This window comes from Pinus tabuliformis, chromosome 1_1 (genome assembly GCF_031772625.1).
Source record: "Pinus tabuliformis cultivar Carrire ecotype Pingquan chromosome 1_1, CPIR1, whole genome shotgun sequence".
Lineage (NCBI taxonomy): Eukaryota > Viridiplantae > Streptophyta > Pinopsida > Pinales > Pinaceae > Pinus > Pinus tabuliformis.
The window spans coordinates 981,659,343-981,675,374 of record NC_142297.1 but is presented as its reverse complement, the minus strand read 5'-3'; the positions used below and the strand labels follow the sequence as shown (position 1 = coordinate 981,675,374).

At 38.2% G+C, this 16,032-nt stretch overlaps 1 pseudogene; it reads right to left on the bottom strand.

Annotated features, from left to right (window-relative positions):
* LOC149217799 (eukaryotic translation initiation factor 3 subunit A-like) overlaps nt 1-15,699 on the bottom strand; it is a 33,439-nt pseudogene extending 17,740 nt beyond the window's left edge.
* Nucleotides 15,700-16,032: the final 333 nt, after the last annotated feature.

Here is a 16,032-nt window from a genome sequence, read left to right as displayed (position 1 = left end):
ATAGCACACAGCTGCACGCATCGACATAGGCGAGCACGCAAACTATTTCATCCTGACTGCACAACTCATGTTTGATGTTGGGGACTTCCATGTCATAAGCGTATCCATCTTCTACATTTCTGCCAGTTCCCCATAGTCCTATGATGTATGTTCACCCATCATGCGGGTGTCACGCACAACACCCATTCTAGCGCACCACACTACTACTGCTCCGGGACTGCGCTTCCAGATTTTTCTAAGAATTCATCCACTTTTGTTACCCCATCATATGTTGGCAGTTCCCTTGCTTCAATCATAAAACGCAGTGATCTAACCATCATGTTGAAATTCAACATCGTTACTTCATTCAACTGGTTTTTCCAATTCTTTATTTTTTCATCTAAATCTGAAGTACAGGAGCTGTCGTGCTCCCACGAGATTCTCCCATCTACTATCAGGTTCACCTGATCCTCATCTTCTATTGTTATCTAGTAAATTCAATCTAGCTCATCGTCGCTGCCATCATCGTGCACAGGTTCAGTGTAGCATGCTCCTTCGGTTGGATCCAACAGAATTACTACGCGTAGAGACTTTTCTCGAATATCATCTTCCACTTCTTCAGGTTGATGACTCCATTCATATCAGTGGCATAGTCTATTCCTAGCAACGCGGGGTAAGAGTTATTGTCATCCACAATCTCTATTACATCAAAGTCCGTCTCCATGCTCACACCTTCAATATCCATTGTTACCCCTTGTAACCTTCCCATGGGCAAGATATTTTGTTGGTTCGCCATGGTTCACCCAACCCTACACACCTAGTGATCAGCGCTTGTAGTCCTTTAACTGCCTTATTGTCGCACAATAGCTTCATGCATGTCTTTAAAAAGGTAGTTAGCATAGAAAGATCCATCCCTGTCTCTAGTTGATCCTTGCTACCTGAAGTAGAAGCCTCTACGAAGCTCCTCTTAGCTTCTATAAACATCTCCTTTGCGCATTCCAAGTCAAATTTAGGTTCGTTTGTAGGAGCCTTGCGAACCCATGTATTTTCTTCAAGTTTCTTCCCCTTATCTTCTCCCATAGTTGCGCCACATTACAACACCATATTTACATTGGGTCTTCTTCACATGGTTCAGACCTCATCATTTGAATATTCTACATCGGAGTAGGTTGAAGTACCCCTTTCTCACGCATTTGCATGACCAGCATAGGACAATCTACTGCTTCATGATCAAATTGAGCACAATATGAACAAGATAGTCTTGTTGGGTTGGTACAATTGCGGGCGTAGTGCTCTGGTCCTCTGCAATTGTAACAGATTAACTATCTGTGGCCCCTTCTTGGCCCCATTCCTCCTCCTCCTCGACCTCACCCTTGAAATCCCCTGTGTGCCATCCCTGTCGCTGGGTCAAGGCCTCGTGTTTTTGTTTGCATTCTATATGATGGGGTCCTCTCCATAACTAACTTGTAGCTCCGACAAGTATGCTCACCATGGCCCACCGATCTACCAAAATTGAAAAATAGTTGTTGGGGAGTCTGTGTATACTTTTGCAACAAATGGCAATTTTTAGTCATGTGCTTTCCTCCTACCTGATAGATCGCGCGTAGAGCACGGGTGCCACACTTGGCCCTGCCTGTGCATCTGGTCTCAATGGAATTGGTCTCCCTCCTGCCAAATAGCTCGTGAATACTGGACAATGATCCTTATCGTGGCCCTGGCCTTTACATTTTATGCACCACACTTCTTCGCAGGCTTCTGGCTAGGGTGCGCTATCCTGCTTCAAACTCTACATCTCTAAGCATAGGTTTTGTAGTTGTACGTGGATCTGTTGGACTCCCAACCCAGGATCCTGTATCGGGGTTTCATGCAAGCTCATTTCCATTTCCAATGCTTCTACTTGGGTTGAAAGCTTCTCTTGTGACAGCGCCATCCTCAAGTGTAGTGTCAAAGACGCCACAAACCATGTGCAGTGCTACGCATCCATCAGTGTAATATTATCCTCGCGGATCGTAATTTTGAGCTCTGATCCAGATCCTAGGGGGGTTCACGTGGAAGCATTGTGATCTCTTTAAACCCAATGATTGACTGTGTCTCTGACTTCAGTCGGCTAAACTCTCTATTCAAAGCATTCTAGATTTCTACTATTCTTGCATTTGGGTGATCGTTTGAGTGCTTCATATACCATGTCAGCACGTGATCCTGCAATGCACTCACTAATGTAGCATTCTTAATGTTGTCATCCGCAACCCCGTGTGCTTCCCACATTGTTCTTACCACGAACCAGAACTGATCTGGATCCTCATTCTCTACTCCTCTGAATATAGATAGCTTGATCGTGCTCGCCATGCTAAACTACAGGTTTGGTGGTGGTGGGGTGGCTGAAGATGCAGGTGAGGTAGGTGAAGTGAGTGAAGGCGTAAGTGTAGGTGATAACTATGGAATTTGCTGCCTTATCAAAATAACCTCACTCCTTGGAGAAGATTGAGTGTGTTCTTCCTCACTCTCTTGCGAAGGTGAAATTAAGGGACTATTTACCAATCCTTCGATTCCTTGGTAGATCCTTCCACTCCACATTGCTCCAAACATTAATGTATCTGCATAACTCGCTTTTCACATAAAAACATCTTAATCCAGGTATTCAGAGATTTAATGTACCTACATCGCGGTCCCTTGAGAAAACTTTGTTCTACTTCGCTATAGCTCACGGTCATGTCTATCGCGAACTCAGTGATAAATCCTCTTATTACCTGATTGAGCCATTGGTTCGCAACCTACACGACCTTATCTTCTGATGCCACTAGTTTGTGCACTAACTCTGGAGTCCACACTATCAGTTGATCGAGCTTGTACCTACCCTAGTTGTGAGCTAAATGCATGATCCAATCATACAACTTTGAAGAGAAGGATGTGAAGAAGATCTTGTGGCTTTCCGTATATAAGTAGCGATCCAGCCACCTCTTCTCCGATATCTGCAGAGTCTTGTTTTCCTGTGTTATGAACTCGCAAAGATTCTAATCCAACCAATATTCAATTTCCTTCTTCATATGGTTCCAGTGTTCCTACATCAGACATCCCTTAGGTAGATCCCTGTCCCAGCAACAGAAACATTTGTTGGCTTATTGGGGCCTCACCCAAGTTCAAAAGTGTTTTAGCCAAAAAAAATCTGCACTATCAGCCCTTTCAGCAATAGCCCGCAAAGTGCGGATTGAGGTATCACCCGAGGTAATGTGGGAGGGTGCTGGTGTTTCTGGGAAAACTAGTGTCTTTTCGATCTGCTAGTCCCACTAAGACGGGTAGCTATCTTAGAAACAAACAATCAAAGAAAATTGTGATTTCCTTTATGTATGACAGACAAGAGAGAAGCAAAGGGTATCAACCTAGATCTTCCGCTTGGCTCCTTGCTTGTTTCCTCTCTCCCTTGATAGAGCTTGCCACTCCTCTCCTACTTGTCCCACTTTAGAGAATACCTTTAGAGGCGAACCAATTAAAAACCATCAAATCATATTGATATATAATACCATAAACAATGCAAAATCAGAAATACATTGGCCATACAATTGCATTCACAAATAACAATATTCACAAATACACGATTATATGAAGGAAAACTCAAATACATTTATTAATAGTAGAAGAGACGATTACAACCTAGTTGTCTGATCTAGCATCATCCTCCCAACATCAAAGCCCTCTTCACCTCATGAAAAGCAAGATCACCCTACAATACAATGTCTCTTCTCAAAGATAAACAAATAGCACTTCCTTACAAAATACAAAATTCTCACGTCTAGATCTCTCAGATGATGGATCCATATATAGATGTCTTGCAAGGGTGTGAGTTAGCTTTGGGTTTCTTATTAGTGTCATTCCACTAGTAGTTGTTGGTTCCACTTGGAGATTTCCTTGATCTCTTACTCATCCCTGGGTGAATTCAGAGAGACAAGTGTCATATGAGAAGTTTCTAGACGATTCCCTGGGCATCCACTTAGCAAACAGTCACTTCCATTTGTCTATTATCACTCATCGCACCCCACAGAAGGCTCTTTTAGTATGCATTGCACCTAGCTAGTGTAGCAGCCGGTATGCTTTGCACCTTGACCATGGAGCAGTCAGTATGGTCTAGTTTTGGCCAGTTCTGAGTGGTTTTTTAGGTGGAACTTCTAGGAAATGATGTAATCAGTTGACCATGATCCTTTAGGGTATGGAACAACACTTTTCGGGGTTAAAGAGCCCTTTGTTTATTGACATATGTGATTGGGGTTGCAGTGCCCAAATATGTCTATAACAATTGCCCCCTAAAGCATGAAGTCATAAATCTTCTGATGTCGGGTAAAATGCTTTATCATGAGGATCTGAGGTATTCGAACTGGAAGGTGACATGTATAAGATACAATACAATACATCATCATCATATTATTTTCATCATCTAGATGAGGCAGGAATTCCCATGCTCAACTTTATAAATTCATTTTCATGTACATGGAAGAGATAACCATTTCCGGTTGTAGATTGGTGATTCTTTATATGTAGAGTCATCATACCTTAGCTTCGATGATCATCTGTGTAGCTTTTGTGTACATTTGATGTCTTTATTTTCCATAATATATCACAGCCCATATGGATGAAACTAGATTTTGAGTCTTCAAACTCGTTCAATCTTTGCCTGATGTACAAGTCATTCCATGTGAAAAGATGTTCTGGAGTCGAACATGGAAAGACATCGCCTAATTACCAGCCAATGATGTAATCTGTTAATAGGGGCGAGAGGAATCACCGATAATTATAATTACCATCAAGGTACTATAGTACAATTCACGTGGTGTGAATATATGAGTCTATGTTGAATGCCACATAAAATCATTTGGTCGAAGGTCATTCATGTAAACCTGTCGCCAGAAGTGAGAAACTTGCCATTGAGGCATGCAAGCTTCAAAGTACTGAAAGGGTTGTTTCTAAGTCAACTTCTTGGATAATGAGCTAATGTCGAAAATAAGTGAATTGTCATAGGAGGGCCTTGATGTATCCCACATCTACGACACAAAATGAAGAAAATGATTTTCTGGAGGTGAAAACGATCTGATGATACAAGGTTCGGGAATGGCGGTCACAAAAAATGGAGGGTGAATGCATTGCAATGGATGAGGCGTTAGTTGGGTGGTGAATTCTCTGAATGAATTCTCTTGAACATGTCAGCGACACTGAAATGGATTGGTAGCATTAACCCCAAAATATGGATGGTGTGGAGGACCAATGGTGATATGACCAGTGAATGGAATAACCCAACCTGACCCAATCATGGTGATGGAGTGAAAGTGTCATGTTCAAGAGCAACCTGCTACCAATAAAATTCTTCAAATTTTCTTCCCATTTTTCCCCGGTCATTACTGACGAGTACCTCTTTATTTTTTTGAATCTTGAGGAGGATAACATATGCTTGTTCTATAATTTTCCATTTGAGAAAACTTCTCACTATTTTTTAGCAAGCCTAGCGACAGTGAAACTCATTCTTGTCTAGATGGACAAGTTTCTCGCTATTGTTTTAACTAGTTTAATGACAAGGATAACTCAGTCCTTTTCATGTTTACAGAGTTTGAAAAGGGAAGAAAAGGAAAATCTAGTGATCCTTTTTCATAGCATAATCCCTTAAGTCCGAAAAAGTATAAAATAATAAGAAAGGGATGACTATTCGATCGCTTTAGTGAGACAAAAAATACAAGCGCTCAATATTTTGTTTGATAATCCCTCAGGTCCCAAAAGATTAAAATATACAAGAGGGATGTCGCTTCCCTTTACTTTAACAAGCTGGGAAGGCCAATAACTCAGTAATATTTTCGTATTTAACATGTCTAAAAATGGCTTAAAAGAGACTCGTTTTTTAGGAACGAGTGGTGTTTTCAGGTAGCAATTGGTTCCACGTAAGTTTGGAACTTCTCAAAACATGGCAGTGTGAAGAGGGTGGCTAACAAAACCACTCGTCGCAATTGTTCCTCAAAAGGGTAAACAATCAATTGGAAGCGTGTGATCAGCCAGAAGAATGGAGGTGATGGAAGAACACAATCAAGGTTCAAAAGGCTGATAGCATGGAAATCACAGAGGTTGTTTACTAAAGGTGTATTCATTTTTTAATGAGCTTAAATCGGGAGAAACTATGATCAGTGGCAGGTTTATTTTTTAATGAGCTCGAACCTTGCAGAAACATTTCTCATGCCGGTCGGTTAAAGATGTCTATTATTAGTAGGTTCATTTTTTATCAAGCTTGCACCATGCGAAACTTTTCTCATTTCCTTTTCATACAGGCTAGAAATGACCAAACTAAAAAGCTAACTACACCAACAGCTAAGGAAATACTGAAGTTAGGTAGGATAGTTTTGTCTTTAGTCAAGATAAAACACCCCCTTTTCTTTGTCTACGCACTACAGACAAAGGTGAATGGTGGATCAGACCAATCACCTAACCTAAGAAGTTGAACTAAAAATCAAAAAAGCTAAGAAAAGAAATTGGCCACTTTTTGCTTTGCATAAAAAGGTTTGCATGCCCTTAGGTATTAAGAGAAGGAGAGTCTCTAGCTCACCATATGGAAGTCCTTGTGGTTAGGCAGGATTGTTTCTGTCATTGGTTAGACAAGAACACTTCCTTGGCTTTGTCCATCGAAATAGACAAGGGTGAATGGTGCGAGCTTCCAATCACATAACCTGTCGGGAGACCTATCTTTTCAGCTGGGTTCACTTGCTGAATTAGAACAGGGTGCATGCCCCCCTAAGCTTTGTTACATTCACTGGACTACTCGTGGTAATTAGGTGGATGAAATGAAGGTTGAAAAGACATTCTTGATGCAAAGAGACCATTTAGGGATGAGGTTTTACTTGTAGTTGTTTTTGAACCAGGAAATGAAAGTTGGTCGATAAGCTGTACCATACTGCCTTCATGCAGGAAACACATCACTCGAAAGAGTGTGGAAGCAATAGCTTCCATGTTATATATGTAGTCATGTCCAAGAAGTATATTGTAATCTAGTGGCCCTTGGACTACCATCATGTTCAAGTGAATGGTTTTACTTTTCAAATTTATCGACAACTTCAGAAGGATCCCTAACAGTCGACTAGTTCCTTTGTTAAAGCCTAACAAATTTTGAGTTACAGGCATAAGAAATGGTGAAGAAAGTGCTTTCCAATTAGTTGAGGAAAGGATACTCACTGAAGCCCCTTCATCTATGATAGTGCCAGACAAAATCATTTTGTACACTTGTACTATGATCCAGAATGGTATATTAGATGGAAGGCGAGGTCTTGCTAGTTGATTCCAATCGAAGGAAACGACTAGACTGCTCAGAGGAGGTACCAAATAAACCATTGGATGAACCTCCTGAACTGGGGAACTTTCCTCCTATTGTAAAGGAATGGGTGGATTTCCCCCAAGTACGTTAGACTTTGTATTAACAAAAAGAGTTTGAATGATGTTGTTCTCATTCTCTTTGGAAATTGTATCATCTAAAGGTGCTCCTTCTGAAGGCAAGAATGGGTTGACTGCCATTTCGACCTATTGATTTTGGTTTGGTATGGACTCAGAAGGTTTACTTTCAACGATAGGCATTTTGACTGATAATTGAGTTATTTTAGTCAAATTTTCAACTCGCGATGGACTTGGTAAGAGTTTCTTGTATCCAAGTGGGAATCACTGCGGTGAAGTAGGATGGTTATCCAAGACACTTTTGTCTTCGTCTAGGAAAGGACAACAGTGAATATCGTGATTGCATTCACACAACCTACATCAAAATATGACCTTTCCTTTTTGTTCAATGACTTCATTTTCACTAGTTGGTGGTGTGCTGTCAACGTGATCAAAAAAGGTTGATGACACCAGATGATGCGAATGGGGAGACCATTCTCTCAAGATCCACGGAATGCAAGGAAAATCTTGATGAAAATGGTTTCCTTTGCAAATTATGCATGGAGATCTAGGTTTGGAAAGTTTGGTCAGATTTTTACTGGATGATGCATGGTTGCACCCTTGCTTGACTAACTTCTTCTTCTTCTTCTCCTTCCCTTTGTTATTCTTCTCACCTACTTGGTTTTTAGTATCATTATTTTCACCAAGCGAAGAGGAGAAAGGGGAGGGAGAAACAAGCGAAGTAGAAGGTGAAGGGACAACTTCAATATCATCTGGTTGCTAATTTGATTGTTGAGGAATCATGGTGTTTTGAATGACAGAGGTTGAGAATAGCCATGCTGGTAGGCCGATTGTGATTCCCAGAAGGGACAATGTAGCCATATATGGAGCACCAATATCTCCCCAAGAAGAGAAGGGACTAGGATTCCCCCCAAGGGGAATTCATTGATTGGTGGACTCCATTATCTCAACCTAAGATCAATGAAGGAATAGGGATATTATTCCGTATTAAATAAATTTTATGACGCTTTGACACAACTTTGCTTTTTCAATTTTTAAGAGTCGAGAAAAAGCTAAAGATGACTCTAGTCGCCTTCAATTTTTAATGAGCCTGAAGTTACAAGTGCTCAGATGGACCTTTTCTTTTAAGGAGTTGAAAAGGAACGAAAGTGACTACTCTAGAAATCTAGACAGAGGGATTACCAAACCAATCACAAAATTGCAATATACACCTTGGTGGTAAATTAAAGAGAAATTACCAAGGACTTTACGTATGGAAGTCAATCTTCCTGAATGTTGTGTTCAATGCATTGCAATTGATAGGGTGGCAGACACAGCTTCCTATGGATAAAGGATATCAGCCTATTGTGGTCTCCCAATATATAGTCGACGATACAAGGAGCACAAGTCCGTACTAGCACTTGTCGTATCAAAGAGGAGGAATCACCCAGCCTTCGATGAAAATGATAGTTACCAGGTTTTATGATGTTGGAACACGTCTCTAGCCTAGACTTCTAGATGAGTTGTGTTATGTTCCAAAGCATTTTTATGTTCATTGAGATTTATTTTAGAGTTGATCTTTTTTAGAAGTTTTTCTTTCAAGGTTCATCGGGTGATTTGGATGTAAAATTCCTAAATATGCAATCTAAAATGATAAACAGTCATTTATTTTCTTTTAGCAATGAAAATCCTAGCTACTAAGGAAAGAAGATAATGATTCTTTCAACAAAGAGCAAAGAGCACACACTAAATGCACTTTTCCTAAATCATTTTCTACATATAGTCTAAATGAAAATGTAAATGCATGTATTTGATTTTCCATTTCCTTAATGTGAGAATGCCAAAAAGGAGAAATAAGTACAAATCTGAACTATTTTTTTAAAAGAAACATTTCAACATTTTCTTTTCAAAATGAAAGGAAGACTAAAACGACACTTTCAATTTCGAATGGAAAACTGCTTTCAACACTTCAAATATTGAAAATTCAAATCAAATACAATGACAAAAGTACAATCAAATATCTATAGGAGGAAGAATTTATGACACTCTTCTTCTTGACTCAAAATGACAATTACGACACTTTTGCATCAAAAGACGACAGTTCGATTAAGCTACTTTTGACAAATAAGGACTATAAATGAAGAAAAATACATAAAAAACATTTACAAATCCTAATCAATGGAGGCTGAATAATGTAAAGGAAGAAGGCTTCAACAATGAGATACTAATCATATGTAGCAAAACTACTAAATAGAGCTGAAAACAAGGAGAAAAAACCAAATTCCAAAGAGAGAAACAGTATCACTCAGTCATCGCACCTATCCTTCAGGGAAATAGGGATGCATCTCACCTAAAACACATAGGAGGTGTGATGCATACAAGCTGCCAGTTATAGACAATGCGATGGGCTAGGGATCCAAACTGAGTTTGGTTTTTGCTCAAAATTTGCAGCTAAGTTCAGTTATTTCAGCTAAGCTATGATGGAAAGTAAAAAAAAAGTACAAGGGTATGATCTTATGAGGTTATTGAGCTACCACAAGGGTGCTTATAATTCTTGTAAGTCAGGTGTTCAGTTCATAAACCAACCCAAATATTGATTGAAGCAACATTCATCTATTTTGCAATTGCATAGCAAGAGCAGTTCAAAGGCTAGCTAGCTAACTTCAGGCTATGTTTGTATTTTATAAAGAAAACAAGAATAACAAACAAAAAAACTAATCACTCCCCAGTAGAGTTGTCATTTTGTTTCCAAGAAAACTAGTGTCTTTTCGATCTGCTAGTCCCACTAAGACAGTTAGCTATTTTAGAAACAAACAATCAAAGCAAATCGTGATTTCCTTTATGTATGATATATAAGAGAGAAACAAAGGGTACCAACCTGGATCTTCTGCTTGGATCCTTGCGTTTTCCTCTCTCCCTTGATAGAGCTTGCCGCTCCTCTCCTACTTGTCCCGCTTTAGAGAATACCTGTAGAGGCAAAGTAACAAAACACCATCAAAGCATCTCGATCTATATTACCATAAACAATGTAGAATCAGAAATACATTGACCATACAATTGCATTCACAAATAACAAGATTCACAAATACACGATTATATGGAGGAAAACTCAAATAACTTTACTAATAGTATAAGAGAGGATTACAACCCAGTTGTCTAATCCAGCATCATCCTCCCAACATCAAAGCCCTCTTCACCTCATGAAAAGCAAGATCACCCAACAATACAATGTCTCTTCTCAAAGATAAACCAATAGCACTTCCTTACAAAATGCAAAATTCCCGCCTCTAGATCTCTCAAATGGGGGATCCATATATATATATATCTTGCAAGGGTGTGAGTCAGCTCTGGGTTTCTCATTAGTGTCATTCCATTAGTAGTTCTTGGTTCCACTTGGAGATTTCCTTGATCTCTTACTCATCCCTGGGCCAGAGAGGCAAGTGTCATATGAGAAGTTTCTAGAAGATTCTTGGGCATCCACTTAGCAAACCGTCTCTGCCATTTGTCTATTCTCGCTCATCACACCCCACAAAAGGCTCTTTCAGTATGCATCACACCTGGTTAGTGTAGCAGCCAGTATGCATCACATCTTGACCATGGAGCAGTCAGTATGGTGTAGTTTTGGTCAGTTCTGAGTAGTTTTTCAGGTGGAACTTCTCGGAAATGATGTAATAAGTTGACCATGATCCTTTAGGGTATGGAACAACACTTTGAGGGGTTAAAGAGCCCTTGGTTTATTGACATATGTGATTGGGGTTGCAGTGCCCAAATATGTCTATAACAGCTGGATCCAGATTTCCACACCCTAGGGATGTCTTCATGAGGTCTGGAAGGGTCACAATCGGATCCTGCGCGCTCGCGCTGCTCCATGTAGTTGTCTGACCTTTGTGTATCTCTTGTACTAAGTTTGAAGAGGCATGGTCTAAATCCTTTACTCCTACTGTGATATTATTATAGATCTGACTTAATGTTGCGGGCCCAATATTCTTAATTACTCAATTAACCTTTATAATCAGTGCATGTATTCATAAATAGTAAATAGATGCAAGGATATAACCAAAACATAAACACAGATATCAAATGTACAATATTCCAAAATCAACTTATCTTTTATTAACCTTTGATTTCAATACAATCCACTTCCACCCTGTGCACTCAGCTGGAGGGATCTGCACACATAGATGTGGATTCTACTAGTCCTCTATGCACACAGTTGCAAAGCCTACTCTTACTACTACCAACCACGACTTGGACTTACAGACTCAGAGTGAATATCACATTGAAAAACCCATAACACTTAAGATCAGAACTATCCAAAAACTTCCTCCTACAATTAGAGCCTCACTCTATTTATACATTCCCATGGTTCGTGGACCATGGGTAGGCCGACACATTCTAAATTAAATTACAATATTTTAGGGTAGACTAACCTAGACTCTTGCACTCCGCGCCTACATTTTGAGGGGTCTTGCATTACATTTACCCAAAATTTGGCTTTAAGCCCCACAAATCCATTATTGAGGGATCTGCTGCCTAACACCTATTACTGACCATTTCAAATAGAAGTGTTGAGCACGAAAACTACTAAAAAAAACATATTATTATTAGACATATTGGAAGAAAACTCCTTGAACTAAGCATAAAATATAATACTTATATTGGAAAAACCTATACAGATGCAAACATATCAAACAATGACAGATGAACTTAAGTCCTTTCATTGAAATAACTTGCCAATTCTTTGGTATCCATTTTAGAATAAAAACTAAATCCCAAAAGAATGACTATTCTTGAACACATTTCCTTCTCATTCTCCAGTTCAAAATGGTGAGCCCCATGCTTGTGATCATAAGGCATAATAGAAATGGCATCCAATAATCCAAATGATGTCATGAGTGGAAAATCCTTCTATGCTAAGTATTTATTGTATCTTTTATGTAGGATATATATATTTTACCATGCATGAGCATGATACAAATGACTTTCTAATATCCGAAATATCTTTTTAAAATTTGAATAGAAGATTGAAATCATTTGAGGTTTAGGATTATTCTTCAAAATCTTGACCATGCACATAAGGCGTGAATATCTTCTATAGAGTGAAAAGCTTACCACATATCATATGCCATCTATCATAAGAAATAGCATAAGGCATCAAATATATTACAAATAAAAAATTTAGCTCACCAACCTGTGAGAGCTCAAGGTCAGTTGCAACCTTCAGTTTCTCAAATTTTGTATCAAGGTAAAGCTACAAACTCTTAGGGAGATTTAGGTCAAGCCTGTCTCTTTGATCCTTGTACTTATTGAAATTCACAAGATGTTTGCATATTATTTCACTAAGCAAACGGAACTTTGTCTTCCATTTATATTACAAACGGAAACGAAAGGCTCAATGTGCATTCATTTGTTAATCCAATTAGGATTCTAGTTAGCCATACTAGAATAAAGACCTTATTCAAAACACTTTTTAACGAGAAAATAAAAGAACACAATATTTTTCCTTTATGTAACCATTAGATGTTATATCCACTACACATGCTAGAAGGAGTGCAGCATGTGCCTCTGTCATTGAAACAAAATACATACTCTGTCGTTGAAACCAAATATATAAAACAAACTCTACCGTACTTTGCATAGACAAACATTTAAAGCTCCTAAACAAGATAGCTCAGGAACAATCAATGTCATTGTATCCACTGCTGGGATTGGGGCAAGCTATTTGGAGTTGTTAGTGAAAGAATTAAGTGGAATACATATTAACAACCATTACCATAAAATTATACAAATTAATCAATTGCTTCATCTATTCCAACAGTAGTTAATATGCACTCACTGCATATCATGCTTCCAGCTTTCAATTGCTACGATTGACTAAGTATTTCAAGTGTGGTCCTATAGGTTTCCGAAAGAAACTTAAACCATGGGGTAACCAATTCCCGATCAGACTTGTCGTTCCTTTTCTCTCCAATGGAATAACTAAGTATCAAGTCCTCTGGCACCTTCTCTACCTCTAAGTCCTCAACATCAAGAGAATTCTCATATGCTTGTGCTTGAGCTTGAGCCCATTCAACCTTTGCACTAAAGAGATGGAGGAAATACTTGATAACCTCCTCCAAGGAACTGACATTCATTTGCAGGCATAGAATGCGATATTGAATAAGTCCAACCTTTGCAAAACTACCACGCATCATATCCACAAAAAGTTCCACATATTTGAATATTACATTTTCCAGTGTCTTTTGGCATGCTCATAAACCATGTTTTTATAAGCAATAATGGAGATACGTAGAACCAAATAGTTTGAGGTGAAGATGGTTTTGAATTATTAAAAAATGAAGCACATTATGGTTATATGGTACAAAACTTTGGTATAAGCTATAAATATAAGTAGATATAATAAAAATTTTCCTAATATTGCACCACATTCTATCTAGTTATAATTGAAACCATGTAGCTTTCTAAAACAAAATATTGTACAAGAATAAAAAGTTCTTAGCAGAATATATGTGTGCTTTGACTTCTCAGCAACGTCAAGGAAGGACTTAATTTCATCAATAAATGCTTCAATGAGCTCTATACCTATTACTTACCATTTCAGATAGAAGTTTTGACTGTGACAACTGCCAGAAAAATAATTATTATTAGACATATTGGAAGAAAACTCCTTGAACTAAGCATAAAATATAATACTTATATTGGAAAAACCTATACAAATGCAAACATCTCAAATAGTGACAAATGAACTTTAGCCCTTTCATTGAAATAACTTACCAATTATTTGGTATCCATTTTAGAATCCAAACTAAATCCCAAAAGACTGGCCATTCTTGAACTTCTTTCCTTCTCATTCTCCAGTTCAAAATGGTGAGCCCCGTGCTTGTGATCATAAGGCATAATAGAAATGGAAGCCAACAATCCAGATGATGCCATCAGCTACAAATCCTTCTATGTTGAGTATTTATTGTATCTTTTCTAGAGGATATAGAGCTTGTACCATGCATAAGCATCATACAAATTACCTTCTAATATCCAAAATATATTTTTAAACTTTGAATAGCAAATTGCCATCATTTTAGGTTTAGGAGTCTTCTTCAGAATCTTGACCATACACATAAGGCCATGAATATCTTTTATAGAGTGAAAAGCTTCCTACATATCATATGCCATCCATCATAAGTAATAGTATAAGGCAAAAATATATTACAAATAAAAAAATTAGCTCACGAACCTTCGAGAGCTCAAGCTCAGTTGCAACCTTCAGTTGCCCAAGCCTTTTATCAAAGTAAAGCTAAAAAATCCCACAGAGATTCACGTCATGCCTGTCTCTTTAATCGTTGTACTTATTGAAATTCACAAGATGCTTTTGTATTATTTCACTAAGCTGACATAACTTTGTTGTCCATTTATATTACAAACAGAACTGAAAGGCTCAATGTGTAGTCATCTATCAATCCAATTAGGATTGTAGTTAGCCATACTTTTTTAACAAGCAACTAAGAAACAACAAAATATTTTTCCTTTAGTAATAATTAAATGTTATATCCACTACACATGCTATAACGAGTGCAGAATGTGTCTCTGTTATTGAAACAAAATATATGCTTTTTCATTGAAATAAAATATATAGAACAAACTCTGCCATACTTTCCATAGACAAACATTTAAAGCTCCTAAAACAAGATAGCTCAGGATCAATCAATGTCAGTGCATCCATTGTTGGGATTGGGGTAGGATATTTGGAGTTGTTAGTGAAAGAATTAAGTGGAATACATGTTAACAACCATTACTATAAAATTATCCAAATTAAGAAATTGTTCCATCTATTCCAACACTAGTTAATATGCACTCACCACATATGATGCTTCCAACTTTGAATTGTTACAATTCACTAAGTATTTCAAGTATGGTCCTATAGGTTTCCCAAAGAAACTTAAACCATGGGGTAACCAGTTCCCGATCAGACTTGTCTTTCCTTTTCTCTCCACTGAAATAACTAAGCATCAAGTCCTCTGGTGTCTTCTCTACCTCTAAGTCCTCAACATCAAGAGAAATCTTAGATGCATGTGATTGAGCTTGAGCCCGTTCAACCTTCTCACTGGAGAGATGGAGGAAATACTTGATAACTCCTCCAAGGAACTGACATTCATTTGCAGGCATACAATGTGATATTGAATAAGTCCATCCTTTGCAAACCTACCACTCCTCATCCACACAAAGTTCCACATATTTGAACATTATCTTTTCCAGTGTCTTTTGCCATGCTCTGTACCACTTTGATGTTATCAAGTTGTGAAGTGCCTATAATGATGTCTGCTTATGGCCAACATTCATCAAGACTCTGCATACAGTTTACAATAAAGCTCATTAATCTTTTATATCATTATTGAAAGTGTTAGGCACATATTTCTACTTTTGAAAACAAATTACCATGGTTTCATGTTTTCACATCTAGGCATTAAGCATGTGCCATTTATTTTTTATAACTATTATGAAACTACCTAATAGATTAAGACTCTATTACATGTTGTTAGATAACAAATTTTGCTATGGAGGTAGCTCACCCTAGATTTATGTCCCAAAAAGGCATCCAATGCAAGAAGAAAAAGCCAAAACAACATGTAAAGAACAAAATGGGGCTTTGACAGAAGTTAATCTATCAATAGG